The sequence below is a fragment of the Bombus affinis genome, chromosome 7 (genome assembly GCF_024516045.1).
Source record: "Bombus affinis isolate iyBomAffi1 chromosome 7, iyBomAffi1.2, whole genome shotgun sequence".
Lineage (NCBI taxonomy): Eukaryota > Metazoa > Arthropoda > Insecta > Hymenoptera > Apidae > Bombus > Bombus affinis.
Genome location: NC_066350.1, coordinates 13,978,954 through 13,995,204, shown reverse-complemented (window position 1 = coordinate 13,995,204; position 16,251 = coordinate 13,978,954). Strand labels below are relative to the sequence as shown.

The window sequence follows — 16,251 nt, the reverse complement described above, 5'->3', positions numbered from 1 at the left end:
TATATACATGCTTTATGCCTGAATTTTCATTATGTAGAAGCACGTTTAACAGCCGCTTTCTCGGCTTATTTCAGCGGTCAGCATTTTAGATCGTTAACTGGCCGCGTAACCGACCACCGTTCGCGATTATAGTTTATACCGTTAATTACATGATTTATCGCCGCCTCGTAAAGGAACGCGACTCCGCCTAGGCCGCTTGTTCATTAAAGTACCGACCCGCCGTGCGTTGCACGGAGTCGTAAGTGCACGACTTACGTAACAGCCAACCGAGATACGCGTTAAGTAACCCATTAAAGTTGAAATCTTCTCGCTCTCGTGCCGTTTGTAATGGATATCGCCGCCGTGCAAAACTTATTCCTAGGATCGATCGATCGGTGCGATAGTATTATTACTACGATTTTCGAAGAATAGAAATTGGACAGGGAAAGAATGTAAAAAAAATGTGGAACGCTTCACGATTTTGCGTGTCATCCTTGCGCAGGGGCCATGCTAATCTTCTCTGTATCGTTCCAATTTTAGTATATGTACTGCCGAAGCAAGTACATTGAGATACTTCATCAGTTTGTATATATAGGAAGTGGCCAGTAAAATGGCCACTAGCGAGAAACATTTATTTCGACGGAAGAGCTTCTGCCACCTAGCGTCGATTTTTTCTTCCAACTTGTGACGTCGATCATTTTGCCGCGATATTCGAATCCGTCGTAAGAATAACGTTTCATCGTTAAAATATTATAAATTGTAATTTATGTTTTTATCTATTTTCCGATATTATTTAATAAAAAGTTATCTCTTATGACAGCTGTAAATCACTCGATGCGTAGAAATATCGACTGACACGTGTTGCGCGTATCGAGCAAAAACAAGAGAATTGTAGAGACGTTTCGATTCGTTTCCTAGTGAGTGTATGGCACGTGACTTTTTATCGTGTAACCGATACTGGAATCAGTGGCTCTAATAAATTTTGAAACACTTAATTTGATACTTTCATCCGTTGCTATTTTTAACTCTACATATTCCTCTTTCTAGATTCTAGATAATCGATTTTCTAAGTGACACCATTCCCAGCGATGAAAATTACCTTCGTGAGGTATAATACGAGCTTTACATCATATTATAAACTTATAAAATTATACAAAGCTCAGTAACGCTTTAAACGAAATACCTAAATCTTCCACAGCAGCCTTTTAACTTTCTCAACAACAAAAATCTCATCGAAAGAAACATCGAACGCAGAAAAATGTACGTCAAAATTAAAATTGTATCGCGAAAAGTGGTCCTATATACAAATCAATCGGATCTGCATTTCTTCCGCCAGCTAACTTTCCAACCACGAACCGTTCCTATAACCTGACAGAAAATCGAAGCTTATCCCCGAAGAAAGTCAAATCTGTTGGATGCAGAACGCGCAAGATCTCGTATCTGCATTTTATACCAACCGAGAATCCAACTTCGTTCATCGCGAAATCTTTTATGATTTCTTTTACGTTAAGAAGTCTGGGCTGTGACTGACAGGCGAATCGAGCCGCGACGAATAAATATCGCGAAAATATGCCGGAGAAATGCAAACAATTCGAGGCAGGGAGCAGAGGGTTCGGAACCTTTGTCGGAACCACGGAAGCGTAGTTCAGACCCTAGGGTTATTATTTTCTGTTTTATTGGTCGAGCAAATACACGCCGTAACGTGGCCGTAAAAAAAAAAAAAAAGAAACGGCGACGAGCTTTTTTACTCGGCTAATCGACGAAGAAAGATAAATCGATCGTAATTTGCAAATTTCACGGGAGTCGAAACGATCGGTGAAGAAATTGCCAAGCTTTTTCATTTGGTGCTCGCGTTTGGGTAATCAGGTCAGACGGATCATTAACGCGTCCTTGTATTAAGTAGGCCCGTAAATTCTTCTCTGTACACAATGTGTCCCGGCGATCGGTCTAATTACCCGTTTCCGGGATAAACGCGAGTACGACGCGCCATCAACTCCTTCGTTTCGCGTTTTATCGTCGAAATCTGCATGTAAATCGATTCGACATCTGGGCTAGCTAGCGATGGAAACGAGCCAGCCGCGCTTTGGGTAAACGGAAGCGACGAAAACCGTCCGTCGGCGATCGTAAACGTATCAATGACCAACAGGGTTCCTCGTGGTTCTACGGTGAGATCATCGAGCGCTAGGGAAAATAATGGAGCACCGACATGTACAAACAACAAAGCTGCTCCCTAACACTCGAATTTAAGTGATTTGCGTTTACTTTGCGGTCAATAATGGTTTAGGATTGTAAACGGTAGAGGAAGAGCAAACTGCGCGGTTAAGGATCCGGTAGCTGTGTTCTGGAATTGTATCGGACGACTGAGAGCGACTTCGAAGAATTCTGGCATAGAATTTTATCCGAAAAGTGGCATCGTGAATATAAAGTGCTCAAAAGGATCGGAGGATCTCGCATCGTAGCAGCTGTCTGTGTGCTTCTCTGTGTATATTTTTGTTTAACGATTATATTAAATAGCTACATGGCGTAGTAAATTTAAATTACAGTCCTTTCGTGGACAAACCTTACGGATCGAACCTCACAGTTTCCTGGAACAACTTTCTCTCTATCTCCATATATATTTTCATCGCTTTGTTTCCACTCGATGTTCTATCTCCTTTCCTCTCTTACATCTTTTTAACTAACCCTCTCCTCACGCATAGTATACTTACTGACTATTCTTAACTTCAACCCACACACACGCGCACACACACTAGAATTATATTCAACTGGAACTATCCAAGCCTAATCCGATATTACACATCAGACTCGAACAATATACGCCACTGATATATATCAATATTGTTTGAGAGAGTCTATGAAATCAGCAATTCATAGATCCATCGACAAAGGTGTTGAGGTGGTCACCACTTCTACGAAAACTCTACATCTGGTCTTTTTAGTTTTCTCAAGCGCTGAAGCCATCGACAGCATGTAGACAAGAGACTGGCATGAAAAGACTGGCACCATAAACGATAGACAGGCGACGTTGGCTTCGGGGTTTTCAGTTATAAGCTAACACTGCTAGCGTGCGGATCTGGACCAGCTCAAATTGTATTCCTACTTATCATTACACTTCTCTATTAAATATATATATTTTGTACCTTACACTTTATCCACGCGTTTTCTCTCTTTATACATCTAATAACCTCGACAAAAGGCCACCGAAATTCGAATTTTTCATGAATTCAGATCCATCCATTGCCGTTCGATCGCCTCCACGATTGAACCATTCAAGCACCCATGAAATTCCCAGTGGTCAAGCTTAATGCTCGAGAAACGTCGTTCACGGGAAAAGCGAGCGGTGATCGAAAACGACGGCGCTGAAAGGCGAAACGGTTTCGTGGCAAAGAGGCGCTAAACGACGAGAACCGTATAAGAAGCGGAGTTCCATGCGCGTTACCACCTTTGGCTTACAGACTGAGTCAGCGTAAAGAATAAAACGGATTTACCATCGTGGCCGTTACCGGCAGCATTAAATAAAGAAATATAGCCGGGCGCTTTCGTCCATCGTCGTGACACCATCTCGTTCTAAGCATTCGCGCGTTAGCACTAAACTATATTACAACCGCAAAGTTAGCGTTCGCACACGCGCGCGCATTCGCGTACACCGGCATGACGGATGTCTTTACGAGGCTGTGATTTATTTTATTATTGGCCGTCGAGGGCCTTATAATCCTCGACTGGGAAATGAAGCGATTCATGGAAGACTTCCCTTCCTCTGTTTCTCTCTCGCTTTCCGTGGAAACGCGCGAAAAAAATTCGATCGAACCGCCCAGCCCGAGCTTTATAGATGACGCCATCCTCTTTTCCTTCGTTTATCGCCGCGAATCGAAATTACGTCGATCGTAAAATGAACGCGTGTGCGCGAAACGTTTCCTTTTCGGGGGGAAAAACCGGCAGCCTCGTAACTGACAGCTCTTTTTTTCCTCCTTCCGCTCTCTCGTCTAAATCGAAATAACCATCCATTCGGCAGCCACACGTTTCCACCCGCTGCATGCCTCTCGCACCTGCCATCGCGATTACGCTTTTACGGTGTACTCTCGCGTGTGGCAACGATCCATCGTCGACCTTGTCCCTTTTACCGTACACTTGCCCGTACGTTTTCGCCAACGAAGAAAAGGGAAACGGCCGTGTGTTTTATTCAAAACACGGAATAGAATCGCTCCCGGTTGGTTCCGCTCGCGAACATTGTCGCCTCGTTTCGCGCGTTAATTTCGCTCGGCCAATCCCGATGAGTCGCGAATCCCGTCCGCAACAAGTTCTCGCGATAATCGATGCGGCGGTTGAATGGACGCGAAAAATTCCCCCGCCGGATTCTCGTTATGGAAATTGGACGAGGCCTCGAAAGAACGTCAGTCGAGCGTAACGACGAATGAGAGCGACAAAGAAGTAGGTAAAAACGGTGGAAAAAGAATCGAGGAGAAACAGGAGCGGCAGAATTGAAGAGAGGAAGAACGTTTCGAATAGATGGAAAGACTGGGGTAAAGTGGAACGAGAGCAATCAGACAGTTTCGCGAAACGGTAAGGCTGGTGGAAGTCGCGAGGCCAAAAGAAGAACGTGGTCGGTCGTTGGGAAGGAGATTGGTGGCGTCATGGTGGCGTTTTGGGGTAGAATTTAAGGGTGGCGTCTAGGGTGGCACGGTAACCGGCTGAGCATTCCGGTCGCGAGAACCTTTCGGGATCCTTCGGTTCCTCGTTTTAATTTTCTTCGCGGCTTGATTTCACCCTGTCCACCCTTCCTCTTGTTGCCCCACTCCGCTGAATCTATCCACAGCACGAACCCCAAAGATCCGAAACGCGGTGACTCCTCTTCGCCCCGGTCGCGTCCCTCTGTAGTAGTCGTCGTCGCCGTCGTCGTCGTCTCTCAAGGAGTGTAAAGTCTCGGCACCCTCGGCTTAAAAAATTGATCCGATATCTCGGCGTGTTGGCCCCGCAATCCCGCGGGGACTAAAAGGGACAATACCGTGAGACGAAATAGGAGGAGGGAGGTGGGGTTGCTCTGTTCGAAGAGAAAACCAGAGGACGAGGAGGGAGGAATCGGTAAGACGACGAGCAGGGATAGTCCTACCAGTGATTATATCCGACAACCACCCCGAAAAACTTCGAGACACCTCCGTCTTTTTTCCTTTTCATCCCTCTCTACACGGTCCAACGTCGTTCTTGGCGTGGTCCTTCCATCAGCAACCGAATAAAAATGTTTTAAGCCGTCCCTCGTTCTTGGCCGTAGCACTTATATTTAGCTCGGCGAGAGACGATGTCCTTTATACCACCTCTCTCTCCCAACACCCCCAGGACTCGTGCTACTACCGGGATATTGAAACGCAAACGTCTGAAGAGTCTCGTCCGCGAGCACAATGGTCGGCTGGTTTTCCCGAAATTATCGTCTTTCGTTCTGTTGGATAAAGTTCCGAGGCACTCGAATCACCGACTCTGAATTACTCGACATTATTCGCGAGTTATTTGGGAATTATCGTCTGATTTTTCTCGCGTCTCCAATATCTTTCCAAGATTTTTCCATCGTCCAAAGGTAACATTACCTTCGAACATTTATTTCCTCTTTCTTTTTCTTTTCCTCTTTTTCACACAGAAAGAATTCCTGTACGAAAGAATCTACACGAAAACTAATATAACTTTAGCGGTGGAAGACCGTAGACATCACCCACGAGCCGGTCACGTTATGAATACGAACGCTACACCAGCAATATTCACGGAAGTTACGATCGAACTACTTCGACTAGCGAGGAGCTGTTCCCGGAACTTAGCCGCCGGACATTATGCAATATCCCTGGAGCACCGAAGTCTTCTACCATCGACGACATCCACCGCCGTGTCGACGACATCGTCATCGTCGTTTCGTGTTAGATCCGCCTTAAGTGCATCGGGCAACACCGAAACGCGGTCTAGTTTCTAGCTGCGCGACGCGGCTCGATAACGTCCGAATTTCCGTTCGACGGAAGCTTTCCACGATACTCTCATCGTCTGAGAACAGCGCATTATCATCCGCGTAAGGTCCCCGCGCGTCTCCTATCCACGTTTACGCTTTAATATCACGAGAAAGAGGATCCGAAGCGTCAGACAAACAGAGAACCGTGGAAACGAAAAAGAGAGGGTGCAACAGCTGCACGTTAACGCGTTAGGAACGAAAGTTAATCCTTCGTAATCTAATCCTTCGTAATTGTTTAATCCTATCGAATCTACGTATATAGGAATCGAAGATCGCGGTAGAAAAGTGTGATTTATTTTCAAATAGTCGAAGACAATTTTTGTAACGTAGATTTGTATGGAATGTACTGAACCTTCAGCTTCTTCATAGAAAAGAAAAAAATAGATAAAGGAAGAAATAGAAACGCGACTTAATATGTGAAAAGAATGAGAAAATGAACTTCGTTTTCTATCTAAATCCTATAAATTTATGAAATTCAAAGAAATTTTATATCACTATGACGAAATATTTCTCTTTTTTCAAATTACAAAGATCTTTCTGTATCTACGATTTGTGTAAAGAACTTCTGTATAGATATCTATTATTCTAATAAATATTTATAATTCGACAAAAAACAACAACTTATTTTATTTACGATTTGTAATAATGTTACGTTTGTCCAGCTGTTTGTTATTTGTACCGAGTACGTGTTATTTAACTGTTTGGTTCTTAATGAGTTGAAGGATCCGAAAGCGGTGTGTGCTCGTAGTACAGGGCTGTTGGGTCGGTAACCCTGGTTTCCTCGATCCTAACCTAACCCAAGGAAGTAATATCGTCGTCGTCCTGGCTGGTCGTCTAGATTGCCCCGACTCGTAAGTTACGTCGCGTAAAACTGCTTGTAAAGGCAGGGATTTTGCTGAAACAAAACTTCGTACTCGGTCGCTGGTTCGGCTCGGCTGTACGTATATAGATTTCCGAGGTTTGTACGTATGAACACGTACACACGGGGCAATAAACGCGAATTCGCGTTGATACACGCTTGCGCGACACGAACAGAGTACCAGGAAAGAACGGCAAAAGAACGAGAAAGTACGGTCAGATAAGCGCGATTGTGTGTCAGAGCTTCGAACTTCGACGCAAACACAGACGTGCACTGGATCGTGAAGGTATCCGAGCACTTGCCGTAGAAAACTTTTATGCCGATTAGTATGCCTTATAAAACATTTTGAAATTTCGTTCGCGCTGCAATGAGATACGGTTGCCATGATTATATTCAAATCATGAAATTGCCATGATTATATGAAATCAACCTGAAAATTTAAGCAATTATCATTGTATAAATATACACGTTTAGTAAGAAATTAATAAACAGGGCGAATAGCCATCTTAAGCATATGTTGTAATAAATACTAAATACGGTCCCACTGAATAATGAGATTCATTAATAATAACGAATAATTGACTGCGTAAATATTTCAGTGATTTCTGTGAAATATATACGTTATACTGTTCTTTTCTATACCTTCTATACGCCCATATATTTTATATTTTCAGAAGTGTTTGAAATTTTATCAATATAATCACGATAATCGACTCTCACAACACTGTCGATTAAATTGCAAAATGTTTCATATGACAGACATAATATGTGTATAACAGGTATGTACAAGTATTCGAAGAATACTTTCGCGAGTCTGTGCACAAGTATAAAAACTATAGGAACGATTGCACACTACGTTATTTCTTGCTGTATGACAATTCGAAGAGTCACCGCGGTATAAGAACGCGCAAGAACCATGCAGCCGTACGCAAATAAACGCTGTCGCGAGAGAGAGGATTCGCGTGTGAGTTAGTTAAATATATGAACGGTCATTCGCACGAAAAACCAGCCGTTTTGTTGCGTACGAGACCGCGTGTCGGTTTGTGTGTTGTACTCCTCGATCGAATAAATATACGGATAGAGATCTAACTTTATGCAACCGCGCGAAGTCCACTTGGTGCACGAGCATGATAGTAGTGCTTTGGTAACTGGCCATGGGTTGCCACTTTATCTAGTCAACTATCGGGCAAGATATATGTAGTTCTACGAAATCTTGAATATCTAACTTCTCTGTTGATTTCGAGTATTAGGGTAATACCAGCCGTCTACCAGCCGCAAACAAAATGTAGTAATTGATCGAAAATATGTTGGAATTGATCAATCAGTGGGAATTATGTATTCACGCAACATGATGATTCAGAATACATAGAAAAATTTGCAAAAGCTATTTACCACAATTGCGGAGAAATAGTAAATTATTCTACCACATGACACTGACCGCATTTCAAACAATAATGGTCACATGTATCCTTTCTTCATGAATATTCCATATAATCTGTTCGGAAACTATATTTAACAACTATATAAGTTGAAAGATACGGGAAGGTGATGTTACAAGTACGTGGTCTTTTTGAAATTTACTTTAGAATTTGCAATTGTCTACGTCATCCTCTTGCGATGAATGAACATATAGAAGTAGACCACTTGTTTCTTGAAAACTGAATATTAATCGTTAAAAAGTAAATAGGACGAGAGGCGCACGTATTAAAAATATATATCGCAAAATTTTCAAGCAAACAACATCTCTGATCTTTCACCTCGCATATTCTCTCGCTGAAAAAGTCGTCGAAAAAGCTGGAAACTCGTATCTCTTCGCGTTCTTCTATCTGTTCGATCGTTGAAACAGTTCGCCGCGAGCGTCCAATATTTTTAGTCTCGCAGTGATTTCCGTGCCACCTATTCGCGCCGTGTAAACGAAAATTCCACGCTCTCGTCGGCGTGGTCAACTCGAACATTTAGGTCAAAAATCTCTCCCGCGTCGCGATGACGCGAGAACCTCGACATCTCGCCACGATGCCGCGTCACGGTATATTCTGTGTGCCGCGGCGCAATAAAATTCAAAGTACACAAACGGCTCGCCGTTTCGCAACTTTCTTTCCACTCGCTCTATTTTAATTTCCCAGTCCCCGGGATATCGCGAGACCGTCCGGGGAACGACCAACCCGGCGAAAAGCTCCGCTTTTTCCTGGACTTCGATTTTGTTCGAATTCGTATACCTCTACCTCTACGTACGTGTACAATAGCATCGTGTTAATTGATCCTTATCTGCACCGGTTCTTGGAATAATATGATTTGATAATACTGATAAATAGTCAAATGACAAGTACAAATAAGTTTCACGATTTTATTATTTGGAGATCACGGGAGAGCAACGTGATAAGTAGATTTTTGTGAACTTTCTGATTTTACTGTTACTCTATGATTAAACAGAAGTGTTTTAGTATGACGTGACGGAAAACAGGAACGATTCGTCGAAGGATGGAAATCTTTTATGAAATAGCTGACACGTTGACGAAGTTTTATGGAAAACCGAAGGTATAACTACTCAGACCAGCAATTTTCGTTCAAAGCTATGAAGTGGTCGAAACAATGCACGTTTAGTTTCACAAGCAAATAAAAGGACAGCTTTTCGATAACACGAGATTGATCGACAACGTGTTTTCGAATATCAGAACTCGTTCTCTGGAAAAAATTGGGAATTTGATTTATCCTTGTTTTTTCCCAGCAGTGTTTCTTTCGTGTAGGTTAATTGACTATGTAACTTACGAAATTTAATTTGTAAAAGTTTACATGACTTTATTAACGATCGATAGATGTTTGTAAGGTTTCGTGCTTCAACTATCTAATTAAGAAACTATCAAACGGTAGTTTCAATGATTCTACGAGATCGAATGTGTAAACATCGATTACAGATATAGCTCTTAATTAATCGACAAAGATTGGCGTCTCTGTGATAATCTTTTCATTGGCCGACGTACAGCGACGAGAAAGAAATTCTCCATGGAAAAACGAACAGACTGTTGACACGTCTGGCAATTAACTGGTCGGTTTAACGGAGGGGAAAAGAAAGACAGGAAATCAGAGGGAACGAAAGGACGACAGTCGACTGGCGCCACTTGAGCAAACACACTCGCTTAACTCTCACTTACCACCTTATTTCCATACGATTGCAAAACCTGACGAACGCTCGCCATTATTCTAGCGGGTAGGCGTAGTATACCAGACGCGCGCGACGACTCTCTGAATTTTCCATTCAGCCGTAAGACTTTCCGTCTTATGTTACCGCCTTTCCTCGCAACAGAGTGCAATAGATCAACCGCGATCTGCTGTATTTATCATTCTACGAGCCATTTTATGGCAGTGACAATGAGGCAATATATCGCGCGGGTCGCGCGAGGTTGAATACAGGACATTCTTAAAAAGTGTGTTTTAAAAGCTGCTTAACTTCCGTTAAACCTTCGCGCCTCGAAAATTTTTACGATCCGATTAGCCAGTGAGTAATTTCAGCGCGTTCTTCGCCGTACGAATTTTTGAACGTAAAAGCTTTAAAATTTTAAGATCCAGAACTATACAAGAAACAAGCATCCATTTGGGTTCTAATTTTTTAGTTGTGTTCATAAAGCTATACGATTGCAATAAAGTGCGCGCTCTGCTGTAAATTTATTTACACGGCAGTAACCTGTTTCTCTTTTCAATTTCTTTCGCATCAAATTAACGGAAGCAGCAATTTTCACATAATGTTAATAGCGTCAGTGAACTACAAAGAATTAGTATCTGTTTCGATATCGACGCGCGTAGCGTTGAAGAAGGTTTCCCAGTTTTTTAATCATTTACGAAGTTTCATAAAAATCGATACGCAACAATTCATACGTTCCCCTATCGATAACCGAACGTATGTCCGTTTCGAGGGAACTAAGGTTCCTAAGGGAGAGACAGAGAGTATCGAGGGAAACACGATTAGCCGGGCCGATTCTTCGACAGCTTAATGCCATAACAGCTTAAGCTCTTTTTGGAAAACGCGATCGGACCGTGGCGGACAACAGACAGCGCACAGTGAGCAGATCTAATTAAGCGAGTATCCTAAAAACGGTGTCCCCTGCCCCGCGTCCCGTCGCAACAATGCCTTATTATATCGGCCCAATGAAATGGCGCGGACATAAAAAGAAAAGCATAATTACTGTATAGGGGTTGCCATGGCACGACCCCAGCGTTACGGTACACCAGAAGTGTCCCATGGGACGCTACCAGGCTATAGGGGAAGATACGTAGAAGCGAGAGTCGATGGCGAGTCCGTTGCTCCCAATCAGAGAAATCGTTTAATTTAATAACCCATCAAAAATATTTTCATCGTGTCGTGTCCGGGTGAGACGGAAGGTAAACGAATAGCTCGACTCGAAAACAGGGAACGGGGAGCAAAGAAAGATGGAACGAGGGAAAGAAGGGCCGATAATGCGAACTGCCTTAAGCTTTTAACGATGGCCAATTATTTCCGTTAAGACGGCCACTCGAACGTAGCTGCTAACGAGACGCACCGCTTCGAACGGAAGTTACTTCTCCGGGAATTTCAATGGCTTAGCTGGAAAATACGCTACGATGCACCTGCATCTTCCATCACAATCAGCTACCAAAGCATGAGTTCCAAGCGATCGTGGAATTCGAGACAGCGAGAAATCGAGACATTCCTCTCGCTTCTCCAGAGTATTCCGCGATATCGTAGCGCGTTCTCGACGCGCGGAATCAAACGAGGCTCGGCGAGAGATTAAATCGTAGGTAGCTCTTTGGCTCGTGGTCCTTCTAATTAAGCTACACGCTTACCAATTAAGTTAGAAATTAATTACCATCCGCGGCGAGTGTCCCAATTAAAGACTCGTTGAGGACAATGAGACGAACGAGGCGGGGCGTGAAATCGATGACGCGGGCTCGAAGTGGCAAAGAAGAAGCCAAGGAAATAAGAAAAGAAGAAAAATGGTGGCGCGAGGCCACGCGCAAAAGCCTTGGCCACGGTTAATGAGCAGATTTCGAATTTTCTCGCGGTCTGGCGATAAGGGGCGGCTCGGCCGCTTTTTAAAATTCGAAATAATCCTTGTAATTATCAAATCCCAGCGGCACTCTATAGAGCATCCTTGAAAGGATCCTGACTCCTCATTACCGGCAGCTCGGCCATCAAAAGGACCTTCTTCTTGCCATCTCGCTCCCTGCTTTCTTCCCTTTTCTTCATCTTCTCTTTTCTTCGATGGAGAAGAAGCTCGTAAAAGCACCGCCACGTGGATAAACGGGGACGACAAATTGCGACAAGCTCGAAGAAGAATCGTTCCGTTCGAAATCGCAAAGTAAACGTGGAAAATCAACCTATACAATAACGCACGTACAACTTCTAGCTATTAAATTCAAGTTTCTCCAGGATTTTCGTATTTTTAGTAACACTGAGTAGCATGAGCGAATTCTACATATACAATTGAAAGATTTATCGATTATCAAGACTGAACAGATACGTTTTAATAATTTGTGTTCCATCTCGTCGGAATTATCTAGTCGTATACGTCTTATGAAGAGTAACTCTGTTATAGATTGGATTCTGTGACATAATACGATAATAAAATTAACAGTCACACACTGACTGACGAAATAATTTTTCACTCGTGAAATAATTACACTGTAACGTGTATATGTAAGATATTACGTGTATTTCACGTAATACCTGATTCGAATAACGTTAAATAAATAATATATAAATAACGACCAAAGCTTCTTTAATATATCGTTAAATTGGTATTGCAATCTTGAGGGAAAAAAGCAGAAATTTTTCTATCGCATTAATGTTATAATCTTGTAAATATAATGTTATAATAATGTTATAATATAAAAAATAATAAATTAATGTTATAATGTTATAATATAATAATTAATGTTCTAATCAGAAACCGTAAAACAAAGTTCAAAGATGAAGCGATGAATTTAAAACGAAATTAAATCGGAGTTAACGACGACGATACGAGTAAAGTCATTGGAAAGAATCGACGTCTCGAGATCACCCCTTTGACGAGGAAAAGAGAGGGTGATTTCCGGGGCGAACCGGGAATAAGGCAACCAACAACCTTAATTACCGAAGTTTATGAGCGGCCGCGGCGGTGGGCGAATTACCATGCTAATTTTTCTCAGCCTCCCCGGCCGATTTTCGCCAGTCTTTACGACTGCTGACGACTTTATACAACCCCCGAAACTTTTCGTCTCATATTTCATCGTCCTAACGAGATCGCCGGAAGATTTCAAAACAAGCCATCGGATTTCAGTCATAGCTACGGGCGGCCGCTTTTTATCTGGCCCGTTTCGTCGTACCGTCGACGAGTTCATTAATTTCGTCGTGAAAACAGACGATAAGCAGTTCAACGTCGTGATCAATCAAATCGTCCAGGCAGAATTGAAAAACGAAGAAATACAGTCGAGATATCTTGCAGAGATACTGTTTTATCATGTTCTATCATCTATCATGCTGAATGTATGAATTCGATAAATTGTAGAAAGTAAACGCAATACGCGTATTAGTCAATCTCGAGATACTAATTTAATAGGTCGTATGAAATCAAATTTATATCGATTGCAGTACATTGTCTGCATAAACATACGCAAAAGCACTCCACATTGCGTTGGCTGGTAGACAAGTACATTTACTAACGATAGAAATAGTAGAAATTTGTATACCTCGTCGATACTCCGTTTGAAATAGTAGAAATTTATACATCTCATATAAAATAATTGAAATATACCTAGGATTTCGAAACTCAAGGCTCGTTACTTCTTTATGCCGCATTTCTCTTCCTTCGTGTAATTAAAAGTCGTTATTTCGTAATAACTTTACTTAGAAGCTACGAAACACGGCAAGCTTAAAATATTTCAACGTACGTCTCGGAAAATGAGAAAATTCTGGTAGAACTTCAACCAAGCAGGGCTGATCAGTCTTCACTTATTAAATGGTATACGTCTAAATAAAAAAAAACTAACTTTTACTGTGAAATAATTCTACTTGGAAAAAGATACAATTCTTTGCAATTCATCAAAAATTGTTGGATTTTCGCAAAAGCAAAATGGCATTCCTTCTGCAAATTTTACGATCGAAACTACGTATCATGGCGATCGATCGACCGATAATACGGCCTGTCCTCATTCCCTGACTAAATATTAGCAAAGTCAGCCGTACTCCCGGTCGGGATAATAGCGTGCAATGTAAATAACAAGCAGCCACGGTGGAACGCAACGACGAGCGGCTTCATCCTCGCTTTTCAACCCGTCCTGTCCGCCGTCATCTATTGTTTCTACCGTACACCCGCATATCCAGCGCGATATATCTTTTCGACCCCCTTATTGCTAGGGGTAGTTTGTCATGTTAATTTCGCGAGACTCGCGAGGGTGGCGGAGCAGGGCTTTTAACGCACTGCCACCGTCCCGCTTCGCCGTTCATCGTGCCACTCTCGCGTCGCGATTCCGCGGAGAGAGATGCAAATCTGGCCGACGCCGATGAAAGGGTTAACTCGACTGCCGGCCATTAATATGCTAATAGTTTTCGAGTCTCGCGATTCTCCCGAGATGAGAGTGATTATTGTCGCGTAATGACCCAGAAACGCTTTTTCCGGAAGGGTAGCGCCTCTGCCCCCTGTCGTTTCGCAATCGACGAGTCTTCTGCGGTTTTTCTACGCGCCACGGCGTTTTATGACCTTTCGAAGTGGTCGCGTCGTGTAAAGTTTCGATGAGATGGCCGAGAATGGAATAGTCGCGAGCTTTCGAACCCTCGATTATACGAGCGAGATTCGAACCATTCAGAACTCAGAACTGATCAACTTCGGTTTTTATAAATTTTTCAATTTCAGCAAGAGAATATACGATTATATACTTCTTAGTTTTCTAGAAAACAAACGATTAATTTTTCTGCAGTCGACTAGTCCAACTCCTTGTCTCGCTATTTCTGTAGCGTCCAGTTAAACGCATTAGCTGATCGCTATTTCAACGTCACGTGCGAATAAAATATTATCACAACGCGTACTTACTTTTATTTGTAGCTCTCAGTTCTTGCACCCATTCGGTAAAAGATGAAACTGTCAGTACAGCGTAGAACCGCGTGTACAGTAAAATTCGCACGCTGACAGTCTTCTGACAGGAACGAACCTATTCATTAAGAAAACGATAAGCTAAACCGGATACAATCGTAGCCCACAGAGTTACGTGCGAACCGCTACTCGCGTCTCAGATACGATCTTCGTTTTATCCAACGATCGTACACGCCCGTTTCATTTCGTCGCCGCTTTTGACCGATTATGAGTCAATTGTCCGATTATCTAAATTTCCGTTGCAAGCTCGCTACGCGTCTCGTCGCGTCGTCTGATCGTTAACGACGAGCAAACGAGTTCCCGTCATGCTTCATCTCCTGAATGAAACACACCCGTGTCTTCCGTCTATGCGACGTGAAACTGCGTACGCGATGCACGCCGATGCGGGCAGCGATAAAAATCCAGTGGGCCACGAGTGCGCGATTATAGGGCGACACGTGCGTGACACCGTACGTCCTACAGTTTCGTACGAACGTCGAACGTCGACTCGTTAAGCCTCGCACGTGAGTGCTCGTTACTGCGCCTGTAAAATTTTCCGTCAGCCAACCAACCAGTTAAAAGTATTAATCCCACGGCTTCAGCTGCAACCGAACTGTTTAACTTTTTTATAGATGGATACGCTTTTACGGGCGCTCGTAAAGGGACAGCTATTTTCGCGTAACTTTCGGCTCCAGATTTTGTTGCTGCGTTCGCTGCTTCTTCGAAACGCGACTCGATCCGATTCGAACGATTTCGAAAGGATTTACGTGCGCTAGGAGTTTGACAACATTGTGCCACTTTTTCGTATCGGCTACTTTCATCAACTTTCCTCTCAGACTATTCTCAGATTTCCGGTACATGGTGTTTTAGGATTCTGAGCTATCCAAGGAACTTTTCATCGTTTTCATCCTTTGAAATATATTTTGTTCGATGGAATATTTACAATTTTCAGATGCCGTTTCTTCCGAATGTCTGGTGATACGATATATTCTTCTTTATTCTGCCTTGGAAGGTGCAGAAGCGAAAGATTCGTTCTTAACGTTAAAATTTCTATAGGAACCATTATACGTTCTCGAAGCTCTTCGTTCAATTTCTTCAAACTAATTCGCTAGTTGACGGGAACAATTTCGGAAACATAGAATATCGATGGATCGGAGGGTGAGCATCGTCGGATAGTTGGGTTCGGTTAGGGTAGTTGATAGGTTAAATAATAATCTCGGAGGAACTATACTGATCGTTGCAGATGCTACATAACCTAATCCGATTAAGATCTAAAATGCTACATATGGCCCTCAGGTGTCACAGCATCAATCACTTTAATTTAGAAACTTGTTACATCGTACAGACTATTG

At 42.8% G+C, this 16,251-nt stretch overlaps 1 non-coding gene across 1 annotated transcript; it reads right to left on the bottom strand.

The window, feature by feature from the left end:
- Positions 1-436: 436 nt before the first annotated feature.
- Positions 437-543, bottom strand: LOC126919056 (U6 spliceosomal RNA). Its single transcript, XR_007711503.1, has one exon. It is a non-coding gene; the product is annotated as a U6 spliceosomal RNA (small nuclear RNA).
- Positions 544-16,251: the final 15,708 nt, after the last annotated feature.